The 18,030-nt window shown below is 38.7% G+C and overlaps 1 long non-coding RNA gene across 1 annotated transcript in view; it reads right to left on the reverse strand.

The window, feature by feature from the left end:
* Window positions 1-3,397: 3,397 nt before the first annotated feature.
* The window catches only part of LOC127469379 (uncharacterized), a 54,763-nt gene continuing 40,130 nt past the window's right edge, over window positions 3,398-18,030 (reverse strand). Inside the window, exons 2-4 of the long non-coding RNA XR_007903963.1 lie at window positions 10,203-10,296; window positions 4,466-4,559; window positions 3,398-3,923 (exon numbers count right to left, since the gene is read on the reverse strand). This is a non-coding gene — a long non-coding RNA (uncharacterized LOC127469379). The remainder of the gene's footprint in view (window positions 3,924-4,465; window positions 4,560-10,202; window positions 10,297-18,030) is intronic.

Below are 18,030 nucleotides of genomic sequence, written 5' to 3' on the forward strand. Positions count from 1 at the left end.
TGTTTTGTGCTGTTTTTCTCTCACTAGTGTTCCATGCTTTGATATAGACATATTTCTCCGGAAAGGCTCCTGTGCATCAGGATTTCTGTTTTCATTTATGACCTTAAGGGAAAACATCTGTTGCTGTTGCTCTCTTACCATTTGTCTTCAGCTTTCCTTGTAACTGTTGTTTTACTTGTGCTATCATCATTCTTTTTGTATCCTCACTATCTTTCTGCACTGTATCTCTCTGTCTCTGTGATAGGTCACATGCTGGTGCCGGTGTTTTTCAGGACAAAGTCAAATTCTTTATTTTTAGGAGGTGTTTAAGATAATCTCTTGTCTGTTACTGCTCTTTGGGGTTTTAATGATCTATTCTCTTGTTCCAGACTAATTTTCCCCATCTGAAATAGACCCAGAGAGATAATGTGTCTCAAAATTTCAATTTTCTTATTTTTCTCTACAGTGGACAATGGCTGGGCTTTCTCTGGCTTGGTTTTTAGCTTTTTTAGCTGTATTATTGGTGCCTTGATGCTTTTTGTTAATGGCTGTTGCAGGAAGATATTGAATACTAAGCAGAGGCCCAGATTCATCTAATTTATGCTACCTCTCAAAGTGCCTTGTCATTCTTTTATAAAACCAGTGGAGACAGAAGGACAACTGAGACCTTAAGTGAGTGAATTTGCCCTCACTTCTCTCTTGACTAAACCACCACCAAATTACATAGTGAGACTGTAGTGCAACCGTGCTCCTAACTGAGGCAATTCAGGAAAGGGTTAGAGTTAGATGGGTATCAGTCAAACCACAGAGGGAAGACGTAATTCTTAAAGAGAGTGCCACTGAGGGGGTGATCAGCACAATATCCCAGCAGAATCTCTCTTCTGTGTTATATTCTAGTAAAGGAAAAGCAGGGAAACACATAGAAAGCATAAGATCAGCAGTGTCACCAGCTTGAGTCAGTTCTGTTTTACCTTTAAGTGACTCTTTACTTGAAACTAAATGGTGAATTCAGTGCAGTTCCTTGACACCTTAAGTGCTGCCACTGAGATGTGAACAAGCCATGTACACTGAAATATTGTCTGGGCTTTCAGTAAGTGAGTGATACAGGTACCGATTTCTTTTCCAAGTATGTTATGAAGGGCTTAATATAATTAAGTTACAATTGGCAGGCATACTTGCTAATGCATGACAAAATCTGATTGCCTTGGAAGAATATTCCCCAAAGAATAATGTGAGTAAGAGAGGTACTTCTCTATTCCAGATAATAAAATATAGGAATTTGGTTTCAGGAAGTGAAATGCAACCATTTTAGATGCACAGGCCTTAGTTGAGTATAAGCAAAAAGACATGTTATTGGAGTAGACCATATTGATACCACAGATCCCTGCAAGATCAAGAATAATGAAAACAAGATCTTCCAAGACAGCTGACCTGCAGATCTCTGCACATCCCACATTCTCTTCAGCTATCTACCATTCTTTCAAACTAGAAGGGGCACTTGTCCTCTTCTGATTACAACATGCTTGTGTAAGGCTCAATTTACAAACCATATTATACCTGTTCTACAAGGGGAATTGTCAAGTGTTGCACTGTAATGGCCTTTCATCTCTGAACAATCTGTAGGCTAAGATTTGGATTTTGTCTTTGAAAATGAGTAAAGGCTTTACATGGGTTTTGAATTCGTTCTTGTTTCGCTCTCAGGGGCTCTTTTCCTGTGAGATTAAATGCCTTGCAAGGCTGGTCTTTGTTATTTCCATCACTAGGTGCTTCCTGCACTCTGCAGGCTCCCTCTAGTTTTTGATTCCATGCAGGATTCAAAGGAAAGGAGAAGATTCTAGTAGAAATTTAGAAATGCTCGTGTTAGTCTCTTTCTTCCTAAAGTTATGAAGAGAAAATAGTGACAGATGCTATTGCTGAAACACAACCCAGTCTCTGATCTTAGTATGCAAAATGTTTTTCTAGGGATCTCCCACAGCTTTTATACAAGATGTTTTAAAATTCCAAGTATAAGTTGTGAATCAAAATACTTTTCTAGATTTCCTAGATGCTTAGGGAATGGAAAAAATCCCCTTACTGTAAATCTCTAATGGCAAATCCTTTTCTCTCTCATAGTTCAGCAAAATTCCACTTGAGTGGTGCAGCAGAAAAAGAAAATCCCAATTTTATCAAAACAAACCCATGAAACTCTTTTAAAGGTTTTAAAAATCTTTAAAGGGTAGAGACACCTGCATTCACTCAAAGAGCCCCAGCTGAGTTAAAGACACAGATTGTGTGTTGTGGAAACTCAAGCCAAGTAGTGAACGATGAAAAAACTCTTCTTTTAATTTTTTGGCTTCTGCTGTCTTATCAGTGTTCTGCCCACCTGAACCAAACCCTGTGAAAAATGTATTTCCCCAAGTTCAAATGTGCAGTGTAAAACAATATCTAAAAGAAGTTAATTCCATTGCTTGTTCCTTAAATAGTTTTCAGTGCGAGAGATGGTTTTATAATCATGTGTCTATGATCAGAGACTTTTGGATAGACACCAAATCAAAACATCAGCAAAGAGAATGGGGTGATGTGGAAAACTGATTTATTCATTCAGAGTCAATAAAGTAAGCATGCAGTAGCTGGATTGTAAATAGCACTGTGGAGAAGATTTATAAGTCTTAACATGGGGAGACAGGTTTATCCTGGTTAAAAGCACATTTTAACTGGAAGAACCCTTCGCCGTGTTTATAAAATGAGGCCTTGTGTGCAAAATGAAACCTTAGGCCTGTGTGAATTTCAAATGGGCAAACAATGTCATCTGCAACCATGTTTTTCATCTCTAAAGTAGAAAGCTAAAATTTATCTGAAAATGTAAAAAAAGGAAGATAAAAATGCTAAGCAAAATAATTCTATGCCTCAGCAGGAGTATGTACAGTGCTTAAAACTTCCCTTTGCTCCAGATTGCTGTGTTTATAAATCAAAATTATATGTCCAGTGGGGAAAAGGGAAGTAAAACTGTTTCCAAATGAAAAAAGGACAAGTGATTCATTTCTGTTAAAATCATAATTGAAAATACAGAATGTAGAAATGCTCTTGGTTTACTTTTGTATTTATTTGTAACATTTGCTTTGTTGCAGTTAATATGATCAAGAGACTGAAAAAGAAACCATTTACCACTATAAATCTTCCAACTATTTGAAAAAGAATACACATCGCAGACCTTCTGCACCCTATAAAGTAGAGCTTCATCTTTACCAGGGATAAATGCACTTCCTTCGATTTCCTGATAGAACAGGCCATTCCAGTATTTCTTTTATTAAACAAAAAAATCTTTAAAATGTCTTTATTGATTGTAGTTTATAAACAATTCTGAAGAAACCTTAGTGAAATCTAATGAGGTATTTCCCTTTGCAGCGGGACATGATTCAAACGTGCATATGTGCAGCAAGGAAAATAAAAATTGACTCTGACAATCAGATACCCCAGTGAGCTTCTATCTTTGCAACAAATGTGCTCTAAATTCCAATGTGCTTTGACAATCACCATTTATTTCAATGCATCTTCCCCAGACACTAATTCTTATGAGCCAAATCCCCGTCTCGTGGAAGTCAGAGGGAGGTTTGCCATAGGTATCCATGTTGGAAAGATTTGATCCTAACTATGCTTAAAAGCAATCAGATGGATGCAAAATGAAAGGAAATGAATGTATTTACCCCTTGAAGTTCAAGGACATGGAAAAAGCATATGTCTGGCATTTTTATTCTGAAGCTCTCACATGCTGACAGAATATCAATCGCCCTTCACAAGTTAGCAAGATGCCTCTTCAGTGGCTGTTCACAGGTCATTTAGGGGTGCAGACAACAATCTTCCAGTGAAATAAGTCGATTTGTCTCCTTAGGTATGACATGCCCTTCTGACAGCAATATACTGTTCCCAGTACTTCATCTGTGCTAGAGTCTCTCATAGGGTTTTGGCTAGACATAGAATGGAGACAATTGGATTCAAAGATGTGCTACAAACATAGTCCACTGAACCAAGAGGTGGATAAGACTCCTTTATGGACAGGAAAACTTAAAAGCAAGAGGAAAACAAGTGCTGTGGGCATCTCTGGACACAAGGAGGACAATCCTAAAAGAGTGGTTCTAGGGTGCATGCGAAATGAGTGCTTTAGAAATTCCGTCACTTATATGACTCTCATTATCAATAACGAGAAGTTATTGATAATTAATTCTGACAAAGAGATAATGTAACAAAGAGATAAAGACAATTATATAATCATAGGTTAATTTTTTTAAGGCCATTTTTAATGTATGTTGAAAATAAATAAAGATTCAGATGTTAAACTCATTTAAACATTTAAGGTAGATTTCACTGGTCTTCTGAGGTGGCTGTGTACATCAGCAGGCTTAGACCATGGGGTGAAGATAAAGACTAAGCAACCAGATTAATGTTACAGAACTAGTCATCCTATAACTGTGGAAAGTCATGTCAGTGAAAGAAAAAATCTTCAACATACCCTCAAGTCCCAGTGACTTTGCCTTGCAGGATCAGCCTCTCACTTCCTCCATGTGACATCCGTGACTCGTCACAGCTCAGCACCACAGGACAAACTTTGGGCGTTTCCAGTCAATTCAGAGAATAAATAAAACACACAGTAATTATGAGAAAACTGTGATTACCCTTCAGCAATTCCATGAATTAAATAAAAAAGAAAAGTGCTCACTGCACATTGGTCACACAGTCCTGGAGGAAAGCCAGTTTCAAAAAAGAGAAACTTGGATATCTATGAAGAGGTGAGAAATAGAGAAAAAACAGTTCTTGCCTTTTAATACAGTAAAAGGGTTTCAGCAGTCCTTGAAATGCAGTGGTGTGCTGTTGATTTCTATTTCATGGATTTCATCAAATCTGAAGTGATGGTCCACGTATCTCCTATTGCTGAGGCATTAAGACAATGTGTAAAAGGAGAAGTGTGACAACAAAGTAGGAAAGTCTCCCTTTCTCAGAAATCATGCTAATACCTCCAAGCAGGTTCTTCAGTTCAGGTCTCTTACATTTTTATTTCTATTCCAGCTGTTCCTCAGACGGATTGGTAGAAAGGTGTGACTCCAAGGAAAGTTTGGATTGCTCGTCCAGCTGTTCATTTTATTCTCTACATTTTAACAGGGGCAAAGAGAAGACCTTGTGCAGCATAACTCCAGTATGTTTTGTAAATACACTTGTCAGGAGCTGTAAAGCTGGGTGAGGACTTCCGCTGTAATTTCTACAACAGTGCATTCTCACCCAGCAAAGTGCTTGTCTCTCACTAACTGTGTAAGTACTACATGCCTGACAACACTTCCCATTTCCTAGAACTCCCTCAATTAAATGTCTTTCTATAAAGCCTGGAATAAAACCAGTAAAACTCATAAAGTTGTGATCAGCTATCAGGGGAACATGAGCTCGTGGAGTGGGAGTTCAGAACTACATCAGTCCATACACACAGGTTGCTAAAAATCTTTGAGTGGATGAGTTCTGGTTACTTAGACTGACTTTAATGTGCAATTCACAGAAAGACATTAATAGGTGTGCTGTGGATCAGGATGTACTTGGCAGGTATGACATTAAAGATGCTTTTTCAGATACATAAATAATAATGCTTCATTTTTTTCACATACTCAAAGCACAGATGAGGAACTGGGTGATTGAAAGATTGCGTGACTTAGCCAGGGTCATACAGGAAGATTGTGTCAGTGCTGGAAACTGAATGCAAAATTTCCAGCTCCCAGCTAGCTTTTTCTACCACAGTAGGAAGATTACTGAGTGTATCATTTCTCAAATAACTGATGGGAATGTTGAAAGGTGATTCCAAGTGTACATAAATACATCATGAAAGTATAGATTTGAAAAAGACATGTCATAAGCATTGCACCCTGATCTGTATTTCCTCATCTATGTGTTCAAGTGGCTTAGTTACAGTGGTAGTAACATTGCATATGAAAACCCATGTATGGGCATCCAGAAACTCTGCCACACTGCCTTTAGTATGTTCATATTGTCCTCTGTGGACAGTAGTTCCTGTTCTCATAAAATTGTGATTTGTTTTTTATTTATGTGTAGCAACACTCTCCTCCCCCTGCAAATATCATTTTATTTCGTATCTTCTAGATTTGCCAACAAACCACTCAAAAAGTGTGAGCTTGTGACTCTTGTTAGCTGTGAAGGTGAAGCAGCTGATGCAGACTCCTACCTTAGCCAGCCTTCATATTATGTGTTACCTTGCATTTCCTTCTTAATGTTGCCATCTCTATTTGTCTTTGCTTTAATATCATTACCTATGCTTTTTTTTTTTACTTGGTGTTGCTGTGCTTAGCATTTGTCAGTGTTTTCAATAGAATTGAAGTAGATTCAAGTATCACAAAAACACAGTGGACGAGCAGACTCTCTAGTCTGACTTTCTGTGCAGCCCAGATTATAGAATTTCACTTACTAGGTCAATGACACCAAAAGTTCTTTACTAAATCCTTGGGATATTTTGGTAAACCAAACAAAGCCCCACAGAGGGAACCTTCTAATTAACTATCCTACCCTACCAAGTTGTCTCTTGCTTTACCTTTTATTTTTATAGTTGTCTTTGCAATGAAATTAATAAACAATGCAGAAAGGCAGAAGAATATCAGCCAAAAAAAGGTCATTTTAGTAGGACTGTGATATATGATACTCCTGAAAAAAAGTCAAAGCAATTTTGGGAAAAAATGGTATGATGAATTACAGGAAATAGTAAATTACAGAGAAGTGTATTCTTTGTTACTTTTTCATAAATCCCTTGAAACTATTGTCATGAGATGATGATTAGAAATTTCAGTAACACAGTGGTGGAAACAGTCTGGCTCAAGACACTGTAATTTTGATTTTGTCTTCAAAACTTCCACTGTTGGATGTGTGAAAAAAATTGTGTATATATTAATTAACACTAATCCATACAAACAATTAATAATTTAAACATTGTCATTTATCTTCAGGCAAATTATTTGTAACTTACTAACCAGTTCCATGAAGCTGAAGTCATATAGAGATCAAATCCAGCCTTCTAGTTTCATTACAAACCAAAACTATAGGTAGCTGAATAAAATTGTGTAAATTATTTACTCCCTTGTCATTTCCCTTCAATCTGCAAATGTTTCCTTGAACATAGTTTTGTTGTATAAGGGCTCTTAGGGTCTTGGCCATCTAAGTATAGCTACCAACCAACATTTCTGAGGTGCTATCAGTCCATCTCACAATTTGCTGTGCTTTTATCTACCAGTGTGCCCTTTTGTAAACTGACAAAGATTTACAGTTCAGCATTTATTTACTTACTTAATCTACCATGTAGAAATGAACTTAAGTAGGTAGTTCTTAACATACATTGCTGCTGAGGTCTTATGTGAAAGACTGTGGCTTTATCTATTTACATGGCATGAAACCCATTTGCTTCCTTCCCAGAGGAGTTCCTACTGGAGAGGTGCCTTCTGCATTTGGTCTCTGTTTATTTTTACCCATCAGGATTTTACACAATGCTCACTAAGATGGACAGACAGACACCTATTTACTAAATGGGTTTTCATGAGCCAGGAAAATGAGGAAGGCATATTGATTTTTCGGTTTGCTGTTAAGATACATTTTGAAATTCTGTGGTTTTGGCTGACACTATAGCCTTGGCAGGGGCTTAAACCTGCAAAATTAAAACCTAAAATGTGCCACTTCCCCAACTCATTGCTTTTAATTGCTCATACCAGGAGTGCTGTGGTTCTCTGACACAGCAGCCGTCAGCCACCCGTGGCAGATGTTCGGCTGCTGCCATGCCTCCACTGGACACAGCCCACTGTGTGCTTGCCTTACAGCCTCCAACACCAGTTACATTGCACTCAAGATGATGGGAGCAAGTGTGTGGTATCTCACAGACAAAAAAAAAATCACCCTTTCTCCTTTTGTAACAGAAGAGATCTCTGATATTTCTCACGTCAAGTTTCCAACTAGCTCCTAGCTTCTCCTGAAACATTTCCCTTCAGTGGCTCTTGGATTTAATGACTGAGCACTCAACAGTATCCACAATAACATTTCCAAATCTAAGTGTCAATGCTGCGATCCTGGAAGAGGTTGATGGGAATTATGCCCTTAACTTCCCCTTCAGTAAGACATGAGCACATACCTTGCATTCCTACAGCAATCTCACCTCAATTCCATGTGTGCTGGTTGTAGGCAACAAAACCTCAAATCCAGCATCTCGCTCAAGCTTATGCTTCATTCATAATTACATGAGCGTTCTGATTGCAGTCCCTGCCATAACTTGAGACTCTCATATCACCTGGTGTTTTAACTGGCTGGTGAGCTGGGTCCTAATACAAAGCCAGGCAACCGAAGAAATTAGAAGTATGGTTTTCACAAATGCTTCAGCTGGTTCCCTTTAAAAATGAAACTACTTGCAATGCATGTCTAAATAAGGATTACAGTGGGTTGCTATAGGCACCGAAATTTGGAGATGTTGGTCTAAATGACTTGGATATGGAGAAGTGTTTTTTACATGAGGTGTTATATAAAACTCTTGAGTTTCAATAAATAAACACAGCTATTTAGGAAGTGGTGACAATGTGCAATCTGCAAAAATGGGAAGCCTCGGAGGTGCTGTGGTAATAATGCAGTTACTTGAAGCACATTTAAGATACAAATATCTCTGTGGTTTTTTATTTGCTTCCACTCTTTGAGTCATTCTGAGAAACTTCACAAAGCTCTGCACATTCCAGTTATGGCTGAAGCATGATGCACTCCTCAGTGCGTACAAAAAGCTTTACTCTGGAGAGCCACAGCGTGGGTTGAGAAGAAGTCTTTTCCAGGCACTGGAAAATGCAGATTTGAAGCACAATGTAATGGAGAACTTTGTTTTGTGTATATAAAAGAAGAAGAAGAAAAGCAAATATTCTTGGCACGAAGAGACAATTAAAAAAAATAGGGAAGTAGCTACTCTCAAGACTGAAGCACTTCTGTCATAACATGTGTTGCTGAAGTCACCAAAATGTGGTGGTGGTAATGCTGTGGCTTTGTCCTAGCTGGAGAGAGGCTGTTTTGACAGTAGTATTTTGAATATTTATTGCCAAATCGAAACACAACCAAATCCCTCAGAGGGTTTACCTTAACCAAAATTTGTCAATGGAACAACAGTTCAAAGTAGTTTTACATCATCTGATTTCGAAAATCAAGGAATGGATGCAATTAAATTAGTTTCCAGAAGATACTCAAGGGCATGATAACACTGGAATAGAGTTGATTCTGACCTAGAAGATTCAAAGACAAGAGAAAACATATCCAAATATCTTGAAATAAAGCAAAACACCACAACAATAAACATGTTTTAGCTTATATTGCTTAAAAAAGATATTTTTTCTCCTCTTGATGCACTGTGAAGCAGCTACCTGGTGATCAGGATTGCTAGATTATAGGTGCAGATTTGCACACAGTCAGCTGCCAAATGCTTCCTAATGCCTCAGTTTACTCAAGCCCACAAAAAACATAAATACCCATAAATTTGTCCAAGAGTCTTGAATGAAATACTCAGCACAAGTAGAGAATGCTCATGATCACTACTTAAAGACAGCATTTTCTCTGTGGTTTACGGAGGTCCACAAGACCCTTCAAATTTAGTCAGAGTTTGCACTGGAGGTCTGACCATGCCTGCTCCTGTTCCTGTCAATTATTCAGGCTTTTTCTAGCTTTCCCGAGAGAAGTTGCTAAACACTTCCAACAAACCTGACTCTTCCCTCAGTTTTCTCTGAGCCATCCATCTTCAGCAAACTCAATGCTGATAGATCCCTGAGGTCATCCATAACCCCAGAAAGAGTCCAAGGCTGCTGTGTAGATAGAGGAATCTGCCTGGTGAAGGCAGTGTGGTGTTATCACAGGATGAAAGCCTCACAGGTCATTTAAAAGACCAAGTTGAGGGGAGTACCTTTTAGCCTAAAAGGAAATACATTCTTTTTTGTACGCAGATTAACATCCAAGTTTTCAGAGCAGCTCAATTCCCCCAAAACTTATTGGTAGCAATGCTAGGTACCAAACAGTATTTCAGTGAAAACAGGCGATACTTCTTCAGATAACAAAGCCCAAGACTAATTTTAAATGCTTGCTGGGCCAGGCCCAAAAGCTGAAATAAAGACCTGACCCCTACCATACACACATGTGACCCATTCCTCTAACCGCTTGTAGAGGACCAGGTTGGAGGTACTGAGTACGTCAACACTTACCCAGGCTTGGAGGGCAGGGTGCTTTCCCATAATCAGGGGGAAGTGTTGGAATGTGTTGTTGCTATGTTTTTTAAGTCCTTTTGAAACTGTGACCCTAAGGAAATGAGGAAATACGGAGGATGAGGTTACATTGTTATTATTATTTCACGTTTTTTTGAACACAGGATTATATGGCTGGATTCATATTATATTAGTTTTCTAAATCTTTAAAAACACAGGGCCTACAGTGCACACTCAATGCTTTATTCATTAAATTAATGTATTTCTATTTTTAAAATATCCTGCCTATCTAGCAAGCATTCCTTTTTCCTCTCGCTCTCTCTCTGTTTCTCATACTCCTTGGAATATTCTTGTCTGAAAACACGTGTCTGTAACTTTTGCATTTTATAAATAAAAGATTTGATTTTCGAACAATAAATCAGTGTTTCTCGCTTTCCTTAATTTTCGACTTCATGCTGACAGCCACTCTCTGACCAAGTTTCCCAACACCCTCACACAATGAGCAGCCATTGCCTTAAAAACAGGTGGGGTCAGTCCCTTCAGACATGCTCGTGGCTATACTGTTTTCCCAAGAAGTATTTTCCACACCCGAATGTGTTGCCAGGTGCTTCAAATAAAAGAAAGACAATCTTCATGTTTTCCCTCAGACAGGGACCCTGAACCTGCACCCACATAAAACAGTTAACATGATTGTCAGATCTGTTGACTTCTGTGGAATTTTTTCTGATTTATGTCAGTCTCAGGAAGACCAGAGAAAGGCTCATCAGGTTTACTGTTCCCTAAATCCCAGCACAAGAAAGATTATGGTATTGCTACCACAAGAAACAATCTGTGTGTCGTGAAACTGCATTATCTCTGACCTTCTAGTATTTTTTTTTTATGCAGATGTAAAATGTTCCTATACTGATTTCTGAAATAGTATCTTCATATGCATATTTATTTTTTAAAAAGTCTTGTGTGTGTGTTGTATAGCTATAGTACATAGCAGAAAAGAGATGAAGAATCATCTCACTAATGTTAATTAGACGGTCTGGAAGTTTTTCTCTTCAGTGAAAGACTGGACTTGGTTGACCGCCTTAAAACATTTCATCAAATGCTGTTGCTGTGTCTTTGGGTAGCTAGAGGGATAAATGAAAATGACAACTAAAATACATCAGGTCTTTCTTCTGACAGCTAGCCTAGGATTTATTAGAAATGATCACTTGTCTTGCCTTCAGATGTACAGACTCGTATGGCCAGAAGCCTTGCCTCCTTAGATATCTCTTTTTCTTTCTTTCTCACTATTGTCTTATTCTTCTGACAGTTGTATTTGCCCTGATTTGACTCCTTTTTTCCCTTTCCTCAGTTACCAGGGTTCTCTTTGCATCACTAGCAAATTTAAGTTTTCTTAAGATCACCATCTACGCCAGAAACACATTTCTCCTTCAAAAATCACCATTTCCTTCACCCATTTTCACAGATGAGTAATAGAGTGCAAACTAGTTAACTTCTAATTGCCATCACAGTATTTCCTCAACAATCCTTAGGCAACCACTTTCTAAAACACTGTAAAAAGGAAAAGAAATTGTTGGGATGATTTCTAGATTCCAAATAGTCGTCTACTACTGCAGGTCCTGTCCAAAATACCACAGTAATATACACTCAATATTGCTGAAACATGAACTACATGCACAAATCAATGCTCCTGCACAGCAGAATTTCCTCCATAGTACATGGGAAATTTCACAACATCCAGAGGAATCACTCCTCCACTCCACTGCTCCTTGAAGAGCTACTAAATAAACTCCTTGACTTATCAATTTGAGCTGAACGAAGAGGATGGTTAAAGAGCACTGGAGTGCAATGCTCTGCCAGGCACCCTTTACTCAGTGTCACAATGGCCTCTAGTGGATTAGCAGCAATTGACAGACAGCTGTATTATTCGCCCCCACCTACATTTCCTTTATGGTTCCCTTGGCATAAAGGGAGAACACCATGCAGACCTGTGCACCTGCTGCATTTGAAGCCAGAGCTGCAGTGGGGGTGCAACAGAAAGAAAACTACCGACTGCTCCCAGATGGATGTAGTGTTAACCTCTTGCTTTATCAATAGAGGATAACTGGTTTCTTAATGAAAAAAAAAAAAGAACAAATTCATTTCTAACAGGCTTATTTGGTTTGACCTCATGCTGGTTTTAACACCATCTGATGGAAGTTTATTGGTAGGGCTTCTTTTTTTTAATTAAAAACAATGAGTACAAACCAAAAAGACGAGGAAAAATTCAAAGGAGAATGTGTTTTGAAGACAGCCCATGTCTTTCACAATACTGGCTTTTAAAGGTCCACTGTTATGTTTGTGTAATTTATGCTTCCTGCTTCATAAAACACACTGCCTTATCGCTGAAGATTTTGTGCTGCTATTTGTCTGTTAATGGCATGGCAGGGAAAGCGTTGCCAGACACAGTCATCTCGAACTTTTACTTGTTAATCTTGCTTTCAGGATTCAGCATGGACCCCTTGTTTAATGGTGGATCATCCATCAGAGGCACATGTGAGCTAAAATGCAAGTACCTCTAGTTCACCCAGGGTACAATCAGCGCCATGCCCACCTCCAGAGAGCTGCCACAAGACCATCTGAGACTGGACAAAACAAATGGGGTATTTTTTAATACGGGTCAGGGAAAAAAACCGGCAATTTTCAGAAAGAAAAGTCAAGTGAGCAACCCCCTGTTCATCAGGGTCCAACCTGATCAGCTACTGCAGTGAGGAAGGTTTTTCTTGTCTCAAAATGCAGTATGACATTTCAATGTACCTCATACACTCAGGTAGAAACAGAGAAGAGACACCTTGGTTTTGCTAAGAAAGGGATGCTTTATCATTAGCTTCACTGAAGTCTGGATTTTCCTGCTCTTTGAAGGCATGAATCAATCTTCTTCTTCTTACAAATTAACAGAGTGACTGGAAGAGAGAAATAAGCTGCTGCTTATGCAGCACTGTCTCCTTTTTTTGACTGAGGGATCTCTCAGTTTGTTCCTAAATGTTTCATTTATAAGTCAGGGTGAAATGCTGTCCTCTGAAGAACTGTGTATGGCCCGTCCTACAGCACTTATTACAAAGTTTAACATGGATCTTTATAATGGGCAAATCTACAATGAAACTGGAAGAGGGAATAACCACCTCCTTTATGAACTCCTGGAGCTTGGTGATGTTTATACCTTTTAGGTACACTCAAGTAGAGGTCAGTCTTATGCAAAGCCCTGTGCATTGTGCAGATTCAGGGAATCACCTACAGAAAAAGGCAGGCTCTTAATGAAAAATGGTTTTTATCTTGGCTTCAAGAGCATGGAAGGGCTAACAGTACACCAACAACTACTCCTGTTCCACAGTGGTGGTAATGGGCATGAGATAGACAAGTTGATTCCACTGCCCCTCTTCCTTGGTAGTTTCTTTGGCGTATAAAAGATGATTTTCATTTCCATGCAACATGTTTAGATGTAGGAACCAATATAAACCCTTGTAGGTTAAGCATCTGATGGAAGAAACCTCTTAAAAGAGATAGGTTGATAGTGAACATTTTCGTAGACCTAGGTCCTGGGGAAACTTGCCCTAGCACATGTGTTCTTCAGTTCCAGAGTCTTGGGAATCCTTAGGAGCACATTAAGGCCCTGATGTGAGTCAGTGCACGGACCAGCATTTGAACTTTGTGAAGAAGGCTTCTGTGGAACACAACTACTTCAGACACCCCAGATTCCCTGCAAATAAGAGAAGCTTAACCACTTTTAGCAGTTACACTCCCACGTTTGGCTGATTTGCTATTGCTACAAGTTCTGTGCTCTGCTTTACCAAGGAAATAAAAAAACTAAAGCCTTAATTTTCTATCAGAGGGCCTCCACAGTAAAAAGATAGAAGAGGAGAAGCAGAAAACACACAATACAAAGGCAGGCTTGTGTCTTCGCTGAATATTTTCATTGTTTTCCCTGAGGGGCCAGTGGGTTTTTACACACAGCACTAGCACATTTCATTTTGACAACGAGTCAGACTTTCCAAGTCACTACACCTTTCACAACACACTGCAAACTGTCAGTGTGGTAACTTCCTTAAGTTTAATGAAGTTACCTTATGAAATCTCTTGACAGAGCTGGCCAAAAACAAAAACAACCAATGAAAAAAAACCAACGTAAGGCTACTCAAAAAATAAGAGGAGACCCCAATGAAATGTGATACGTGCAATCTGGAAAACCTCTGAAGGGAGAAGGAAGAGTTGTGTGCTGACAAATGATGCAAACTTCTGGCTAAGATTAGATTTCTGCAGGCTGGATTTAGATAACTGGTTCAGTTTTCCAATGGACTGAATGCCTGCCTGCCCTCAGGATCGGTCCTGCAAGCCACAGGTAGATCACTAAGTTAGCAAAATCCAAGTTTTAGCCTAAAAAAAGCCCCAGGGCGTATATGTTCTAAAATACTCAAAGGACTGTTGCCATTTGAAGTCTAAATCTTCAGGAGGTCTTTTTGCACAGCCCCAAAACTATTTCTAAATAAGTTCTCAAAATAAGTCTTCTCTTTTTTTATCATGGCCATATGATGAGTGTAAAGAGGTAGCTTATCGTTCACGGTACAGCTGAAGAAATTCCAGAATAACAGTCACCAAAATGAAGGCACGTCTGTCAGTGACTAAAAGCAGAGACACCCACTTAGACCAGATTAAAAAAACATATATAATTTAAGGATTAACAGGCTAGCAGAGTTGGAAGAATTTCAAGCTCTTTACTGGGCTCAGGAGGCAATCTCTTTTAATATTGTATTTCAGTCAGAAGTAGTCAAGGATTAGTGGTTTCAGCAGAGCAAGTCAATACTGATGCATGAAAATGCTGGGGAAGGTCAGCACTGTTTGTCCGGAGTGCTGTGGAAAGGAACAGGTATATCATCTTTATTTGTGCTGTTTGAAGCCAAAAAGAGTATGTAGGAGGAGAAGGTCTTTCTAACAAGCTTTGTTTAAACTGGATCTCTGTCAATTTACAGATGCCATTGCTGGGGAAATCTGCCTGCTATTCAATGTTTTTTTGTTGTTGTTTTCTCCATTATGCTCTATTTAATTTTTTTCCTGTAATTTTTGTGTAGAATATTCCTATTTTAGAGATCATCTGGGGAAATCCACATTTTGTTCATTTCAGGATTGATCTTGTTGCCTTCAACAACTGCAGGTCCAAGGCCCTGTTCATTAAAACCTAGTAGAAAATTTTCAGTAAAAAGGAACTTTAAAACAAAGTCAGTCTCAGGACCAGTATTTGAGTTTGCTAGTAAATGTAATATGGTTTTGGTTTTTTGGAGGTTTTTGTTTTGTTTTCAGTAATTGAAACAGCAGGGCTTGGTAGGCTTCATTTTCTGTTCTTCGATTGTAAATTATTTTGCTGAAATAAAAAAAGTATGCATTTTTCAGAGAAAAAGAAATTTAATTTCCTGAACAGTTCTATAAATGATTGCAGATCCTGATCTGGGCTAGAGAAAAGCCCTTTGGACTAGTCAGGCACAGGCAGAGAACTGAGCCATCTTCCTGATAAAGTCTGTCGAGGTCTTGGCAGATGGTTTGTGTACCGGGGAGTCAAGCAGGTCACACTCCCACACTCCAAAGGTTTTATGTACCAACAAATGAAACCAAGAATACCATGTTTCTCTTAAAAATATTGTCCTTACTTTTAACATCTCCTACAGTAATAGCCACTAGTAGGAGAAAGAAGAGGTAAACAGATTAGCACATATAGAAAATGGCTTTAAAGAAGGCATCACTGAAGCATCCTGCTGAAGCTACAGGAGCCACGCTGAGTGGGCTGAAGATTACGGGGTTGAAGTTATGATCAGCAAAGTTGAATTTCACTGTGCTCAGGAGGCAGAGACTTTATTAAATCTGGGGGAAAGGAAGGGGGAAGGACACAGAAGAAATTCGTCAGGCTTCCGAGTAAGGTACAACCCTCACTTTTCAACTTTATGTTGCTCAAATCTACACATTTATTTCACATACTAGAAAAAACTTTGGGTGAAAAATAGGGTGAGCCAGCTTTCACATCTGCAGACATTTGATGGCAGGTCTGGACTTCAGCAGCTGCTTTTTGAGGAGTTTTAAGTCTATTTTCAATTTCTAGGCACACATCTTCCCTTCAATCCTTTTCTATAGCTTGCTGAAAACAACAGCATAGACACTGAAAACTCCTAGAGGTTGGGATGAGTTCCCTTGGCAAGCAGTGAGTAAGCTGGCTTTAGTGACCATAGCCATTTCTGTGAGCTACTCTGATTTTCTGTGAGTAAAAGGAGTCACAATTTTGCTATTTAAGTAGCAATGAAAAGGCTGCCTGCATACCAGCTGGTTGATATTTGAACAATTTGTATTTATCTGCTTTATTAAACTCTATCATACTGTATATTATGATAATTAAACCCTGATGAAATATTGCCTCATTGAATAGGAGCTCATTTTAAGAATAGAAACAGTGCTCCTTAACCATAGGGCTATACTCCCATGCCGTCAATATTTAAGGAACTTTACATTCCTCTGGTTTTTTTAATCAATATTCTCTATTTATCATACTGATTCACATGGGAAGGACCCAGTTTTATAACTTTGATTTAACATAGAAGATCACTGCGTTTGAAGCCAACATCAAGGCATGACAGAAATGTGACAAGATCAAGCTGTTACTCAGCATGACACATAATCATGAGCATAACTGCTGCAGTGGTGATAGTACTGAAAACTAGGCAAAGAAACTAGAAGATGGCTGTCCAGTGGACTGCTTGTTAGGGTGTGTAAGCTTCCACATCATATGGTACAGAACCCATAGACGCTGCTATGACTGGAACTGTGTCAAGAGTTGTGCTAGGTAGATACTTGGAGAAAATCTGACACTTAAAATATATTTTCTATTGACTTGCTCCATACACCTTCAGCTTCCCCAAGTTAACTTGTACATTCCATTTTGCTTCACTAGTCCTTCTATTTTCCTCTTTTGTTATCTGAATGAATCCACTGAGGTATGGCCAGATGGATTAATTCAAGAGGACATGAAACTATGCATAGCTGTGTTTATTTGTGTGCAAAAGTCTCTGTCCATAAATTAAAACCCTCTCAAGTAAGCATGTGCAGACACACATGCTCACACACACTTATGATTTTTCACACCCTGTATAAGAGAATCTCAAGCACTTTACAAATCTTTAAGAGTGCATTGCACTTCCTTAAGATGAGTAATGACCGAGAACACATTAGTAGGACCTCAGTTTGGCCTGCATCACACAATCACATTTCAGTGTCTGCTCTAGGAATTGCCCAATGGGATTCAAGAAGTTCATTTATCCCAGTAGCTGATCTAATTGCCAGATGATCAATTAGCCTTTTTGAAGTATAAAGAAATGTAAAGCACCAATATTGTTTATCCCTCCTATTTTTTCTTATTATTATTTCTTCTTTGTATTTCTTGTATTAGCCTTTCTCCTCTAAACTGAACAGTTCCTAACTTTTCAGCTCTCCATGTTTGGAAGGCTTTCAATAATCACTGTCCTCCCTTGAAGAACGTAGGCATATTCAGCATCAAGTTTATATATGTTATGATGTGAAGTAAATATAATATTTACTAAAAATACTAAAAATATATTCATTTGGTATTCAAAGTTAGCATTTATAGGGCATGCTGTAGAATTCTGTAGGAGCCATGACCTGAGGGTGTGCAATATTAGCAGCTGGATGTCGGATAAACAATCGCTCTTTCAGAATCAATTTGCCAAATACCTAATTGATGGTTTTTGAAAACCTGGACCTAAAAAATTGCATATAGAGCATCACACAAAATCTGGATTAGAGT

Source organism: Manacus candei, unplaced genomic scaffold, assembly GCF_025592945.1.
Source record: "Manacus candei isolate 608988 ecotype Guabito, Panama unplaced genomic scaffold, ASM2559294v1 h1tg000017l, whole genome shotgun sequence".
Classification (NCBI taxonomy): domain Eukaryota; kingdom Metazoa; phylum Chordata; class Aves; order Passeriformes; family Pipridae; genus Manacus; species Manacus candei.